At 43.7% G+C, this 16,959-nt stretch overlaps 1 long non-coding RNA gene across 10 annotated transcripts in view; it reads left to right on the top strand.

Moving 5' to 3' along the window:
* Positions 1-16,959, top strand: part of LOC117222309 (uncharacterized) — a 128,290-nt gene that overhangs the window by 94,248 nt on the left and 17,083 nt on the right. The window lies entirely within an intron of this gene.

The following is a 16,959-nucleotide window of genomic DNA, read 5'->3' as shown; positions in this document are numbered from 1 at the left end:
ACTGAGAGGATCGTAAATAGGAGGCAGAGATCTCGGATGGAGGAGGGCTGCCGAAGGAGCGAGGAGAGATGTTGGCGTAGTCGGAAGGAAAGGAGAGGTCGGTTTCGCGATGAAGTCGAGGAGGAGGCACGACGAGCGCGTGAGGGATCGTTTGACTCGGTGTAGGGGTCTCGCCGAGGGGTCCAGGGGGATCGTTATCGGATCCTAGGATCGCAAGGCTCGCACGTACGGCAACCGCATCGACGACGACCACGCAGAACCCGAAGCGTTCGCGTTCGGGTTCGCGTGCATTCGTGCGCCACGGCCGTTTTCTCGCACGATTCGAGCTGGCACCCTGTCCGACGCCTCCCCCGCAGCTAGGCCAGCGCATCTAATTAGAGACAGGATGAATTTCAATCAATTAGAACGCTCCGTCTCGGAATGCGACGGCCGTGGACTGGTTACGTAATCCTGGGAGTGGGCTCGTGATCGAAGCCGCCGCGGCGCGGCGAGCCAGGAGGAATTGCTTTATTGGTTCGCTTTTCGAGTGTGCTCGGCGTTAGCTGACGGCTTTAGAGACACTCGTCACGTTCGCCTGCGACGCTATTTTGCATCGTGATCGCGGTGGTACGTTGTCATAGAATTGTGTCCCCGGGATTCTTTACGGTCGAAACGCGGCTCGATGTTTGTTCCGTTGCGCACGGTTCGCCTCGCTGCAATTTACGTTGCTGTTGTAATTGCTAGGCGTGTTCACCCAAGTGGCCGCCTTTGATCGAAATAGCACACGATGCGTATCTCGTGGTTATTGAATTGGGGCGGCGTGCGCAAATTAAGGGAATAGAAGGCAGAAAGAGAATCGATCGATAATTTGAATGTCGCTGATCCGCTGTTATGAAAGCGTCAAGGTAAAGGGATTCCGAGAGAGAGAGAGAGAGAGAAAGAGAGAGAGAGAGAGAGAGAGAGAGAGAGAGACTAGAAAAGAATAAAGACCAGTATCTCGGTGACCATTTCATCGAAAACAAAAGGTGCCAGCAACCCAAAAGAGAATGCGAGAACGCGAAACGAAAACACAAACATCCCATCGATTGGTGGTTTCTGAAAACAACTCGGCTTTAATAGACATCCTCTTCCGCTATCCGCAAACAGGCAGAAGGTCTCCGAGAGCGTCACCCCTTCTCCGAGGTCTCGAATAAATAGAGCCGGGACGGCCCCTCGGAGAAAAAAAAAACGACTGGAACAACCAGGAAAGTCAACACAGGGCCGAGAATCCAGTTAGCGTCTGATCCGCGGGGGTGAAGCTGCGCCTTGGGTGTACCAATAAATCAACAAGTACGCGGGGCGCGTACCTCTTCACAGTCTGTTGGTCTCGCGTCCGCGGATGTACACGTCCTCCTATCGGCGTGTGCACACAGCCGCGCGAGGGTTTACGGGCGAGCACGCGCGGACACGTGGACAGAAACGGGCTGAAAGAGAGCTAAAAAGGGAGGCCGTAGTCTCTCCGGGGCGGTCATGATTTATCTCGTCGACGGCTACGGGGCCCCCTTGGAATTTCTGGTCCCGATCCGAGCGGAGCCGAGTCGATCCGATCCGCATCGGCTCGGCGCGGCTCGGGCCGAGCCCGCGACCGCGACGAACCGAGAGCTCGATCGACCGGAATACGTTGACGGAACCAACCGATTCTTGTTGCTCGTCGCCGCGCCGGCCCATTTATCGCCGGCCGACAGATGTTTTCGTAGGCCCGGTGAAAACCGTGAGCGATTCGCTCCTCGCCCGCCTTTCCGCGCCCGAAACGCGCCGTCCTCGACGGTGACTGCGACGAATCGCCGACGCGTTATGCGCTTGTTAAGCTCTCTCCATTTATGCAGAACAGGAGGCGAGTCCGCCGCAGATGACAGCGCTCTGTCAACGAGTCCGCCGCCACCGTGGTCATCGGTCTGGATATTTATTTATTTTTTTCGTTCGGCGGAGCTAATCGGTGATCTGCAGATATTTGTGCAAATAACGAGCTTTTCTTTTTAGAAAACTTAGAAACCGAAGTGTTTTATCGACACGTTGTAGCTCGCGCAATTTTTTAGCGGGTTTCGTTAACGTCAATGATTTCGTTGATGACGAAAATGATCGACAATCGCTGTTGGTTACCAAGTATGAAAGTTTTCACATCATAAGACAACTTTAATCAATTAGAATAACAAAAAATGTATCTTTGGTGACATTGATTTTATGGCCAGCACCTTGAAACAAGCAATTATGGCCAAAACAAGAATTATGGCCATTTAAAGAACTATAGTAGTCTCTAGAAATCTAAAGATTCGAATGAGAGAAGAGTAGGTATATAAAAAGTTGAGCGAAATCGAGGCTAAGAGAATCATGAAATTCCGCACCTAAAATCCCAGAAAGAGATTCACTGACCAGGCGTCAGTGTGATATAAAAATGTGACGTGATTAGGGTATTGGAATGTTACATATCTCAATCAATTTCTTAAGCAAAATGTTTCAAAAAATCATTTTAATAAGAAAGTTGTTAACTCGAAGAATACATTTGTCAATAATAAAAAATACGAGACGTTATTATTAGGCATTACTATTATCACTATTTCGTCTGAAGCAGCTTGATAATTTACAAATTTTGTGGGTTATGCCATGGCATTTTAATCCTTTGCACTCGAAGCTATTTTAACTGTAAATATAAAATCATTTTTCTAACTTATAGTATTTTTTATTTCATATGATAAAATGCATTTGATGCATATGAAATTGATTCTTAGGACTCGCACAACAGTTACACTCTTAACAATTTTTCAAATCTAAACTTTGTTAATATAAAAATTATCTTAAAACGTGATGTAACAAATTTCAGTGGTGCCTCTGAGTCACCACTCGAGTGCAAAGGGTTAAACGAATGAAAATTCGCTGAATGAAAAATGAACGAAAAAAATTCGATTTCTCGAGATTCGCCCGCGAAAGAGTGGTAAATTCAGCCCCGGTCAAATAAACCCCCGGCGATTAGAATAAATCGGAACACGGTGAATCCATTTGCGCAGAAAATATTTACGGCTGCGCGTGTCCGTTCCTCTGCTTAGCATCAAATCGGTGGCCATCGGTCGTCCCGCGGAGGCCTGGCGCACGATAATCGCGTCGGTACCTTATTTGCATAATAAAAGTCCAATTAGCAGGGCGAATCATGTGTCAGTGGGAAAGAGGAATAGCTCGAGACCGACGGTAGGACCGGTCCTGCGGGGCCGGAAACGTCGAATTTGTTTTTGTTTCCGGCGTGCCGCAAAGTCGTACGGCCGCGATCAACAGGTGACCAGTTGAATATCGGGCGGAACGACGTTTCGGCGATCCGGAGGGCCGCGATATCGCGAGAAATAAAACGTGGACATCTTGATCAGCCGGTTGTAGTTGTGGAGGGACGGCCGTACGGCCCGGCCCGAGTCGGTCTTATTTATTCGCCATTGTGGATGGCGTCCGAGCGGATTCTCGTTTATGAGATCGGAGATCCGAGGGTGCGGTGGCCCCTTCCCGACCGATGCGATTTTAATTGTCATTTTGCGAGACGTTCGCTAATACAGGTCCGTCCGTAGAGAACGTACCTTGGAGTGCACGTCCTCGTTCCATCTTTGCATAGCAGAAATTTCATTGTTAACCTCTTGTGTTGGACAGTCGATGCGTGCCATAGGCATATTATTGCAGCAGATTATCGTTGCAGCAGATCTACTTCAAATCTATATTGCAACTATAATAATAATATTGCAACTTCTATCGATATTAAAACAATGATCACCGTTTGCATATCATCTTGTACAGTGTAACGAGAATGTGATAATTATGGTGAGGGGTATTACACACCCCGTTCAATTTCTTCAACAAAAAATGTTTATAAAAATAATTTTAATAAGGAAAGTTTTAATTCAAATAACACATTTGCTAATAATGTTATAGGAAATACAAGAATATGTTGCATTATTATATGTCTTTCTAAATCTGTTGTTAACAGGATCAGCAATGTATCGAAGATCTTTGTTAACTTTGGAATAGTGACGTACGTCAAATTGTGTCCTAACGCTAGCCGTGATGCACGCCAAATTGACTTCGTATCCGCTACGATGCCAGTGACTTGACGGCAAATTGACACCACAATTGAATCGCTACAATTGTAGCGATTTGGTGGCAAATTCACGCCGTATCAATTAACGATGACTTGGCGTCAAGTTGATTTCGTATCGCGAGTGGCACTACTATTGATGTGGAATCAGTTTCATGTCAAGACGCCATTATCGTTGCAGCAGAGTCCATTTTACTTCAAATCTATATTGCAACTATAATAATAATAATATTGCAACTTCTATCGATATTAAAACAATGATCACCGTTTGTGTATCATCTTGTACAGTGTAACGAGAATGTGACGTGATAATTATGGTGAGGGGTATTACACACCCCGTTCAATTTCTTCAACAAAATGTTTATAAAAGTAATTTCAATAAGTAAAGTTCTAATTCAAATAACACATTTGCCAATAATGTTATAAGAAATACAAGAATATGTTGAATTATTATATTGTCATCACTGTCAGTTTCTCTAAAGCAGGTTGATAATTTAAAAATTGGTTGTGTCATGACCCCACGCCGGGTTAATAGTCTACGACAGTTCTCGATTGTAGAGTATTTAAAGTATTACTGTTGCATAGAAGAGAGACTTGGACAACTTTTACGTTGCATAAAAATCAACAGTCTGCAGAACACAAGAAGAACTAGAAGAATACATCTACGACCTAGACCTTAGAGCTTCTAGCGACGCGATATCTGGAGATCTTGCGGCAACTTTAATTTTATACAGCGCGAAAAATGGCGACGCGAAGGACCTCGATCGAAGTAATCGGGCCATGGATTCATCGGCGAATTCAAGCTCCCCGCTGCTCCTGGGAATTAAGAGCGTCGTAAGAAAGTCTCGCACGCTTTAATTACCATTCAAGCCAGAGGGCCAGAGGGAGGACTGGCTCATGCAAGTATAATTCCTGGTCGGTCTCGCGCTCTTCGTTCGTTCTCTTCCTTTCGCTTCCTCTTTCTCTCTCTTTCTCCCTTTCTCTCCCCCTTTCCCCCCCTCTCTCTCTCGCTTCTCTCTTTCCCTCTCTCCCTCTCTCTCTCTCTCTCTCTCTCGCTTCTCTCTTTCCTTCTCTTTCTTTCTCTCGCTTCTCTCTTTCCTTCTCTCTCTTTCTCTCGCTTCTCTCTTTCCTTCTCTCTCTTTCTCTCGTTTCTCTCTTTCCTTCTCTCTCTCTCTCGTTTCTCTCTTTCCTTCTCTCTTTCCCTCTCTCTCTCTCTCTCTCTGTCTCTCATTCTTTCTCCCTTTTACTCCCACTCTTTGTCTCTCTCCCAGTTCTCCTCTCCTTCTCCCTCGTTCATCCGTGCGGCCCTCATACGAGTCTCCGTGAACGCGACGGTCCTGAACCGGCGTGACGTGCACACGAAAACAGCGGAAAACTCGCTGGGGAAATGTGTTCGGATATCGCCTCGTTTCTCGCTTGTTGATCCCCCGCATCTTATTTGGCTGGCTTCGCGCCCCACGTCCGACTTTTTCTCTCGTTTTACACCCGTGCACGCTGCTCCGTATTTCCCTCCTCTACAAACAGTTTCCCCGTCCCGCTTAGGCGTCATGTGATTTCCATATGTTTTCACGGCGACAAGTCGGACGGACTAATCGCTAGTATGCGTCTCGCTGTTGGTATCGTGGGAGCAATTTTCAGATGGAGACTTTGACTAGCATATCGAGGCTATTACTGTCCTCGTAACAGGTCGCAGATTTTACTGCTGATGTACAAATGGCGAGGGAAGCCGATGGTTTAGTTTCCGGTCGTTGCAGTAATTTTCCATAGTGTCTGGAATTAGTGTCTCTATAAGATAGCGCCCACGCACTCCACGAATAAATTTTATCTGCGATGTTATTTGTGACATTCAGTTGCCTTTGTTGTCTCACTGGATAATTTAATTTAATTACGTTTAATCTAGCACAATTTTATTTCATTCAATTTAATCTAGCACAATTTAATTTAATTACATTTAATTCAGCACAATTCAATTTAATTCAATTTAATTTAGCACAATTCAATTTAATTCAATTTAATTTAGCACAATTTTATTTAATTCAATTTAATTTAGCACAATTTTATTTAATTCAATTTAATTTAGCACAATTCAATTTAATTCAATTTAATTTAGCACAATTTTATTTAATTCAATTTAATTTAGCACAATTTTATTTAATTCAATTTAATTTAGCACAATTCAATTTAATTCAATTTAATTTAGCACAATTCAATTTAATTCAATTTAATTTAGCACAATTCAATTTAATTCAATTTAATTTAGCACAATTCAATTTAATTCAATTTAATTTAACACAATTTAATTTAATTCAATTTAATTTAGCACAATTCAATTTAATTCAATTTAATTTAGCACAATTCAATTTAATTCAATTTAATTTAGCACAATTCAATTTAATTCAATTTAATTTAACTCAATTTATTTTAATTCAATTTAATTTAATTTAATTTAAAGTAGACTCTTTACTGTACCAAAAAGAATTATACGAACAATTATACAAAAATTATACAGAACTTATAAAGAACCACCGTAGGAATGCGTTCTGCAGCAAATGTTATAATCTCGAAATGATGTCAAGTTCTCTCGAACGTCACGCAGTCGACCCCCAAAAATGTAATCACGCCGAACGAACTTTTAAGTCTTACGACTCTTTATTCGACTGAACGATCTACAATCAGAAACGTGTTCTCCAATCAACGGGGCGATCTCGGAACCACGTCGGCTGCTCTCTACGGTCGCGCAGTTCCAAAAAGTTGTGTGCTCGTTAAAAAGATGACCCGCGATCTCGTGGATCTCGTCAGCGTATGATCTCCAATCAAAAGCTCGTGCGTCAATCGACGGGACGATCTCGAAATCGCGTCGACTCGGCGCTGCGTCACGAAAAGCAACACGTTCCGTTTTTCTAACGAATACCGGTGTACGTTTCGGTTTACCACGAAAATAACCATATTTCACGCGTTCTGTCGTAGACCGCCATAAATTTCATACTTTCACTACGGAAACTGGCGCGTTTCGTTGTTCGCGACGAGAAATAACACGTTTCGGTCGATTTCGCGAACATTAATCTGCTGGAAAGTCGCGAAGCTTAATGTGCTCGTCTTCTCGAGGAAAACGAAACTTGTTACTTTTCGTAATGCTCGTCGAACTACTCTCTACGGTCGCGCAGTTCCAAAAAGCTGTGCGCTCGTAAGAAAGGCGACCCGCGATCTCGTGGTCCTGCTGCACCCAAATCCAAAAGTATTACGACACTTGCAGAAGATAAGATGAATACGACGACCCGATAGGAAATTGTGACAAATTTTTTAATTTATTTCGAAGTTAATTATATTAAACGGCAATCTTTTTAAAAGAAAATTAAATTTTCTTCCCGTCGAGAAGAAAAATCCACCGCGCTTTCTAATTACTTCTTGCACCAATTTCCATATTTTTTTAATTAGTTCTTGGAGCATTTCGACATCCGCGAAAATTAATTTTTCTGTTATCTCTGATTCTCTATTGTTCGATGCAGTTTGTAGCGTATGTTCCTCGCATTAAGAAAACATATCGAGAATCGATGCGAGCGAGTCGTTCCGAGCGAAGAGTACGAAATGAACTCAGGATACGACTCCGATGAACGAAATGCAGTAAATGCATCTATAGTAATGTCTCCCTAACTGATGCACAGATTGTGTACAAAAATGAACGATTTGGGAAGAGGAGATGCGATTATTCGAGCCTCGCAGCTCGTTTATATATTTCTTGACAATTTGTAACTATGAAAACGAGACCCAAGGCTTAAACAATCGTATCTCCTCTTCCCAAATTGTCCATTTTTGGATGTACAGTAATGTCTCCGAAACTGACGCTCTGTTTGCGCACAAAAATTGACAATTTGAGAAGAGGAGATGCGATTATTCGAGCCTCGCAGTTCGTTTATATATTTCTTGACAATTTGTAACTATGAAAACGAGACCCAAGGCTTAAACAATCGTATCTCCTCTTTCCAAATTGTCCATTTTTGGATGTACAGTAATGTCTCCGAAACTGACGCTCAGTTTGCGCACAAAAATGAACGATTTGGGAAGAGGAGATGCGATTATTCGAGCCTCGCAGCTCGTTTATATATTTCTTGACAATTTGTAACTATGAAAACGAACCGCAAGGCTCGAACAATCGTTTCTCCTCTCCCCAAATTGTCCATTTTCGTGGACAATCTAAGCGCCAATGAGAGAGACATTACTTATAACTTAACGTATGCATAATGTATATATGTAGAATGAAATATTACAATTTCTACGAAATAAGCAGATGTCCTAATACTTTTGAAGACGAGGGAGGGGAGTGGGGGGAGGGGGGTATGTACATCAGGGTACAATCTCCGATCGGAGGCCCGTCCTTCAATCAACGTTACGGTCACGGAATCACGTAGACCGCTCTTTACGGTCGCGCAGCGACCAAAAAGCAGCGCGCTCGTAAGGAAGACGATCTCGCGGACCTCCTCGTCTGGCGATCGTGGATCGGAGACGTGTCCCGTTGGAGCGACGAGGGTCGCCGACGTCGATCGCTAACTCGGCGGTCAGTTTTCCCGCGATAACGAGACTCGGTTATGCGGATGTCCGTGAAGCAGATTGTTGGCCGGGCGCGCGTTATGCCTGCACGCGAGTCTGCGCATGCGACGCTGCACGGCGTTGCAGTGAACGAGCACACATAAACGCACACGTGGATCGGGGACGACCCATTTAATGCACACACACATATACACACGTGCACGGGGGCGCGCGCGCGCGCCCGCGTAGAGCCAGCCAGTTCGCTATTTAGCCCGGCCAGCACCGTGACTAACTGGAATCTCGAGATAAACGGCATTCCCCCGGGCTTATCTGGCCCTAACCGTGGTCCAACGCGACCGATGACCCGGCCTGATAGAAAAACCGCGGCGTTACTACCTACGGTTCCATCTGTGCCCGATGCGCGAGGAACGGGAACCTGCCGGGCCTGATCGTGAAACGATGGCGTACCGTTCCGCGATCCGCGGACGGACACTTTGATTTTTATTACGATCGCTCGAGATCTGCGTCGGCTCGCCGATCTAAGAAACGCGCCCTTCCATCGACGCGAATCGCTGCTGGCGACGCGGTTTTCTCGACGACGAACTTCGCTTTAACGTTTTATCGTAAACCGGTGCACAAGAGCGGGACCTCAGCCCGGCCAATCGTATCGACGTAATCCGCAATGCATTCGAACGTAACTACATATTTCTTAACCGGGTATTCTATCTCAGAACGCGTTTTATTGGTACTTCCTTTTTGTTTTTTTTTGTTTTTTTTTTTTTAAAAGAAACTACGTAATTTCTTGCGTCGACGATTATCGTACATGTTTGTTACTCTTTCGACGATATTTGCAAATTTTTACAAGCGATATTCCGCTCCGAAATGAAGATATCCGACGAGAGGAGAAATTAGAAAAGAAATGAAATTCCACTTCTCCCGTTTCTCGTAACGAATGCAATTATGCATAAAGATCCGCAGCCCGTCAGATACGCTTTGTTCATCGACGCAGATCGCGCAGCTGCCTGGGTTAAAAAATGCGGGCGCACATTATCGGAAACTGCAGTATAATGCAATGTTTTCTTTTTCACTCTTTATGAAAGGATATAATATGTAATTAGCGCGTCGAGTGCCGTGTCGGTCACAAATGGGCGACTTCGTTTTTATCGTAGTACGTTCGAACACGCTGGAAAAAATTCGAAACGTTCCGGTTTCATTGATCGAATTACTGTTTATTGGAACTTTGTAGGCATTTTAGGAGCTCGTCTTCATGCTGATAGACCGCGCGTTTCATGCATCTATGGCGAAGCCGTCGATATGACGGGTCACTCGTTCTTTACTTTACGATTATACAAACTGCAAAGATGCAGACAAAATATTATAAACTCATATACAGCTGATAAAACAGCTGCTTTCAGTGATCCGTAAATTTAGCGTTAAGAATATTCGTACATTATTCTCAATTTATTGAAACTATCAAAAAAGAGGAATGCACCATCGCAGTCTAATAATAAATTAATATAAAAATGTGAGAGAAAGTAACAATTCATTTTCGCAGAGTCCAACGAATTCGACTGCGATAATTAATGAAAAGTATACCAGTTGTACGGTCTGGATCGCGTCGACCAGAAAAACACCATAGAAGGGTTAAAGTACGAAAGCGGGCCGAGTCGGTCCCGGTTGATCCGGGATGCCCGTACAAATAAATCGAGCACACAAAAGCGGCTCCGTACCGTCCCGAATATCCGTGAATGCTAAGTTCGCCGAATATTGCGGCCGTGTGTATCCGCAACAGCAGCGGCAGTCTTCTGCGCGCGGTTTCGGCGACTCATCCGCGACTCGATCGAGCGTTCGAATCAGGGCCGAGGCTGCGATTTAAACCAGCAAGGCGATCTTTATTACGCGCGCGGAACGAAAGTACACGATGACGATGCGGAGCCGCGCGAGCGAGCTCGTCTGGCTCGCTGCCAGCGAGAGATCTCGCAGGGCTCAGCCTCTTCATCCTCTTCCTCGTCGTCGGTATTCACCGGCCTGCCCCCCTCCGCCCACCCCTCCCCCAGCGGCCCCCGACGTTTCGCCATTCTTTCGTCGCCCATTCTTCCGGAAGTCGATATCGAGGAGTCGTGCAAGCTCGCGGTTCCTTTCCAGACTCTTTCCCTAATTTCTCCCGTCGACCGTGGTCCGCCGCTAACCCTTTCATCGGCTTCTCGAGAGCAGTCGAGGATGTCTGTCTTGACAATGTGGCCACCGTTGCTTTGCCTCCGGTCGGGCAAACGCGAAACTATTCAAAGACGGAATCTCCGGCCGATGCTGAATCAAAAGGGCAAGTTCTGCCGGGTAGCCCAGTTCTTACGGCGGCGGTTTGCTGATCCGATCGGAGAACGGAGCGGGATCGACGATCCTCGACGAGCACGCGCGCGAAAGTTTCCGCGAGAATGTTCTCTCCGTCGATTGCTGGAAGCTGGAACTATCTCTTCTGCTGATCGTTTTTGTTAGGTGATTCGACCCGCGGATCTTTATGCAAAATCAAAATCTGCCAAGACGGATTGCAGGGGACAGGGATGAAGTAAGGATAAACTGTTTCCTCGAATAATTTAGATAAGTTGAATATAGATGAGTTGATAACATTATTAAGTTCTCCTTGTGTCTGCGCGATCTTATATCACGGCTACTCGTTTCTGCCATAAATGCATAAAATCCACGGTCTAGAATAATCCAACAGTGCTCTTGTGTTTTTTCAGCGTTCTTACTGTTTCGTCTGCGGCGTAGACGTTTTTGTCGTAGACACGCGAGGTCTACAGTTTCTGTGAACAGATACAGTCTATAGTATTAATCGCCTTAGTTACATTGTCCTGACCGACATGTCCGATCATGCAAAAATGAAGCTTTAACCATTTGCACTCGAAGCCAAATTAACGGAAAATTTAATGTAGTTTTTCTGATCCACTGCATTTCCATTTTATATAACCTAATGCATTTTATACGTATGAAATTGAATTTTGTGACAGATGCAACAGTTATATTTTCAACAGTTCTTCAAATATGAACAAATTTGATTGATAAAATTATTCTGAAACGTGACATAACAATTTTTAATGGCGCCTTGGAGGCGTCATTCGAGTGGAAAGGGTTAACTTAACAAAATCATTTTCAAATCGTTGGAGACAAGTAAATGGAATTACATTTATAAATATGAAGTATATGGAATGTTCTAGCGTTGTTTAAAAGGTACAAGGCACGTGATATCCCAAATATTTTCAGATATCTTGAAAAGTGGCAAAATACCAGATAAGACATTTTATCTAAGAACGGCGGATTGCAGTGAATTCTCCCGGGTTTTCCTTCCTTCAGGATAAACAAGGATGAACAATTCGGGAAAAGATGATACAATTATACAAGCCTTGCACCTCGTTTTTATAATTGTCGACGGTCGGCAACTATAAAAATGAGCCGCGATTTTTGTTTCGAAGCTGAAGGAAAATCCGGAAGAATTTGCTGTGTGCATCTAATAAAATATAACAAAAAAATACGCTCCACAATTTACAGAATACAAAGAACGAATTGTACTCTCTAAATTACACCATTTAAGTGAAATTTATCATCCAATCGAATCTCATAACTGTTCTATAGTTACCAGCGATCACCGGACAGGCAGTCGCGATTGAAAGTTACTAAACAAATTCAACAAAGTACCAGAAATAATTTCGATAACATAAAGACCGTAGAATCGAGCATAAGGCGCCGAGATAATAAGAAGACGAGGGCTAACAAAACGCCGATGAATCAGCTGAAAAGGCCTCGATAAGCATGCTCCAATAAATAATAAGACGACGGAGTAAGAAGGAGGCGATTTCAAGAAACCGGGGGAATAAAACGGCCCGTAAGGCCAGGGGCTAATCGGTAACGAGCTTGGGGAGTAACGAACTTCATCCTGGAGGAACGAACAGTGACGATGAGCGAGAATAGTAGCGGAAGAGGCACGGACATCGAGGATTCAAAGCGATCCCCCGTTGGATCGAAACGGACTGGAGGGAATTGGCGGTGATTTAAATTGGCTGCCCCCTCGACCCGCCGTTTAACCCATTTACTACCACGCTTCTGAATATGCTCTCCTCTTCGCCGCAGTTTTTTTATCCCTCTTTTCTTCCCTCCGCCGTTCGCCGAACTTCGTTTGCCTGTCAGCCGCGTGTGTCCCGTTTCGCGCAGCTTTTCAAGCGATTCGCGAACAGGAATACAAGCGCACAATGGAACAATATAAAGACCTGGCTGGAAACGAAATGAAAAAAGCAAGAAGAACTAAAATGGTGGACGGCATAAAGAAATTCGAAATAATCAATGTAAAAACGTGTCGAGACCCTTTGCGGGGGTCAATCGTCGCCCGGCGAAACCGTTCTATTTTTATCAGAGAGCTGAAATTGAAATAATGGAAGTCGTGTGACGATCGTTGCTCGCCCGCTCGTACGTTCCCGAATGTATTGTCTCGTTTCTGATTGAAATCCGACGAAACGCCGCGAACAGCGCAGAGATCGGTCTGCAGCTTAAAAATTCGATCGAATGATTTCATCTTGAAGCTGTGTTTTCCAAATTTCTTGTTGAAATTTTTACTCAATCCCGGACCGTCGCACTTCTTACACAACGATCCAAGAATGTAATTTGAACATCCTAGAATATCGTTTCCTTTATTAGAACTCGCTACCTCAACTTAAGGTTGAATTAATTGTTAATTTCCATTCTTCTCGCGACGATGCGACTTTTTCGAGGAACAAACATGTGGGACATCTCGACCCAATCTGATAGCGGAGGGCGTAAAATCTTAACCCGAGAAAGATAACCTACGTCGCAGAGGCGCCTGCGAAATAAACAACTGACTGCACCGTTTTTCATAGAGGTCTAGTGATTTAAGTTTAAAATTACTTAAAATATAAAAAAATATAATATAAATGCATTTTATTTTTACAATAATGCCAAACCTTTAAAATGACTAGATTAACTTAAATAAATATCCATTGTTAGTATAAAATTGACGCCTTAGAAAAGCATGCGCCTCTGAAGCGTATGGTTATCTTTTACGTACGTTGTCATATGGTTATCTTTCTAGGGTTAAAGCAACGTAACAGACTGGTCATAGTATTATTGACACACCTGCAAAGTTAAATAGACAGTTTCATAACATTGTAACAAAACCGTGAGACGATTGCGAAACAGATCGTACGGTCCCTAAAAGGGTCAAACAGACGGTGCGCGCGAATCAAAATCATTTCCGAGCCTTTTCTCGCGGAGTTCTCTCGTTACGCGATGAACAATGGGACGCGAGGAAAAATTCTGAAACAAAGGGACGAAGGGGAAAAGACGTTTGGAGCAGGGCGGCGAAGGGTAACACGACCGCCCCTGGGCGACGCGGAGTCAATAAACGCGTGTCGTGCAGGACTCGCGAGGGAGGACGCGTGTTTGAGTGGAAAATGAAATTTCGGGGTCGACCCTGCTCGGGCACCGGCGAAATTAAAAGTTCTCGCGGCGGTAGTCCCGCGGTACTCTTTAATCACGCTGATTCCTGTAATCGCTATTATTTATTATGCAACGCTGATCTCTATAATTACCGGCGACCAGACTGACATTACGCCCCGGGCGCCATTAAACCCGTTTCCATCTCACGGCGTCCTTTAGATAGCGACGGGGAGACTCTGTTAATAGGACCTCTTTTATCGGCTGCTATTACATCGATGTCACATAAAGTATAGCGTAGCTTTCGGAATTGTTAAAATGTAGTAAATCGTTAACCGCCGCTCGGGGACACGGCATCGGGAAGATCTAGTTATTCGATGTTGCATCTTCACGCTTCCGTTGCATGCGCATAATTTGTAGAACGCGCGAGGCTGTCTCTGTTGCGCGGAATTGATAGCATCTTCGTACTTGCGACGCCGTTCAGTTTTAACCCTTTTTGTGCTGACCGAAATGAAAGGGTGTAATAGAAGAAATATTCACTCTTTATTTTATCTTACAACCGGACTGCGAATGATTATGCGAAACAAAAATGACCGAACTTAATTGTAAGGTGTATCTTTCAATAATTGTCGTAAGTTAAAAATAATGTAACAATATTCTTGGATTCTTCTAATGTCAGCTTTGAACTTCACTTATGTCACATTTATGTCACAAATGCGGAAAGTCTGCTGTCTATTTAAAACTTTTGTGTTATACGTATATTATTGTAAATAGATATTATTATTATAGATAGCATATTATTATAAATAGTATAATCTATATTATTATTATTATTATTATTCAGATTATACTAATTTTTCGTAAATAGCGCGAATTAAACGGCGTATCCCACGACCGCGCCGCGAACGGACTAAACATTGAAAAAAAGTTCAAGAACTTTCATTAAAATTCTCGCTCGCTTTTGATCGACAGCAGATCTTCGGGCGCGATAAAAAAGAAGGAAGGAAGAAAAAAGAAACGTCCGTGTCAATGGCACGGCACCGAACAGGATCAATTTCGTCGGGCCCGAAATAATATTGTTTCCGAACGGTTGCATCGATGCTTCACCTGCTCGCATTTACACATAAACGTACAAAATCCGCACTCTAATTATGATTGTGTTCCCGCATTTCGCTGCCTAAGAATAATTTCGCGAGCATCTGGCGCATAATTTCAGGGAATTTCTGACATACCGGCGTGCGTGGCAATTAACCCGTCGAAAAGCCACGGGGAGAAAGAATGCGGCGATCGCTCGGCGAGCGGCGAATTAATCAGAAATTAATCCGCCGCGATCGCGCCGCGTTAATTGACTTCGCGGACCACAGGGCCCGGGCGCGTCGATTAACCGAGCCGGGGGCCCGGCTCGTTCTCGCGAAAATTTCTTAATCGTTGCCATTCGCGGAAGGAGCCCGGCGTACGTGGCTGCTGATTTATTGGCGGACCAGCCTCGCCTGGGACGGGCCAGCGAGCAGGAAAGAAAAGGGGGAAAGAGCGTTCGCCACGCGGCGAACAATCGATCCTCGGACGATGTCATTACGCCGCCATGGCCAATTAAGGCGCGACGCGTCAATTATGGATGGTAACGGGAAATCGACTTTCGCGGTCGCGACGAGACACCGATTACACGATTCGTTCGTTCTATCAATTACACCGTCATACGCGTGTTTGCTTCTCGACTTCTCCTTCTTTTTTTGTTCTTTTGTTTGCAGCGGATTATGGGAGATTCTTATAAGATGGTTTCGTTCGCGCGCTTCGGTGCTCGAAGTTACCTATTCGATTCACGAAGCATTTAAACGTGAAGGGGAGATACGATTTATTTATTATCGAATATAATATTTATAATATTAACGCTATGCCGTCCGGTGGCACCACGCTGGGTGCCATGCAAAAATATTGTATGCCGGTGGTAGCACTTTGGTGCCACTTTAAAAAACTGAAATAACATTTGAACTATATTTCTTGAGTGTTAAAAGGCAGCAAACTAACTATAGCATCGTGCTTATTTAACTAAGAATTAAGTACGAAAATTCTTGGACGACTTATCTTAATTTTAGGCATTTATATTACCGCCACCTTCGAAATTTTCTTTTTAAATCTAAAATTTCCAAGCTATTATGTCGACGTATCTAAGATCTGCGGACGGCATAGTGTTAATAGAATTTTATATAATATTTCTAATTATCGATCGTCAACAACTATAAAAACGAGCCCCAAGGCTCGAATAATCTCTTCCCAAATTGTCCATTTTTGTTTCCAAACTGAGGGTCAATTAGGGAGAATTTACTGTATATACGCTATTTTGTGTAATTATTTGAACGCTTGCACATTAAATGTAAATGTAAAAATGTAAATTATGTTATTAGTAAAATCCTCTGTTACAAATTTGATTGAAGATCTCATCGTAGACGACCAGAAAAGAGAGATATATAATATTTATTATGCGCCTACATTTATACCTCGATGTTGAAGTATCGGTAAGAAGAGAACGGAATTTTATTTCGACACAAAGGAACGAAATAAGATATTCACACTTAATAGATCGTAAATTCTGCTCTCCAATAATACCATCAATATTTCAACACTAAAGCAATGGTTAGCATGCGATCAACATAAATCTTCGCTCTCGTCCAGGAATTTCTGAGCGACGAGTAGGTGCAAATCGCAGTGCGAAGGGTTAATAGAATCTGACTCGATCATGCGGAACAAAAATGAGTTCCTTGCCGATCAAAATGACGATTTCACCGGCATAATCGTATGGCATTTTATTCAGTTGCAAGAATATTCTGAAGCAGTTGCAAGAGAGACAAGAGTTGAATAGTAACACGTTTCTTGTTTTATCGACTTTAATAAGCTGCAAATTACACTTTGTAGAC

Source organism: Megalopta genalis, chromosome 1, assembly GCF_051020955.1.
Source record: "Megalopta genalis isolate 19385.01 chromosome 1, iyMegGena1_principal, whole genome shotgun sequence".
Lineage (NCBI taxonomy): Eukaryota > Metazoa > Arthropoda > Insecta > Hymenoptera > Halictidae > Megalopta > Megalopta genalis.
The sequence above is the reverse complement of the archived record's forward strand: the minus strand, read 5'-3'. Positions and strand labels throughout refer to the sequence as shown.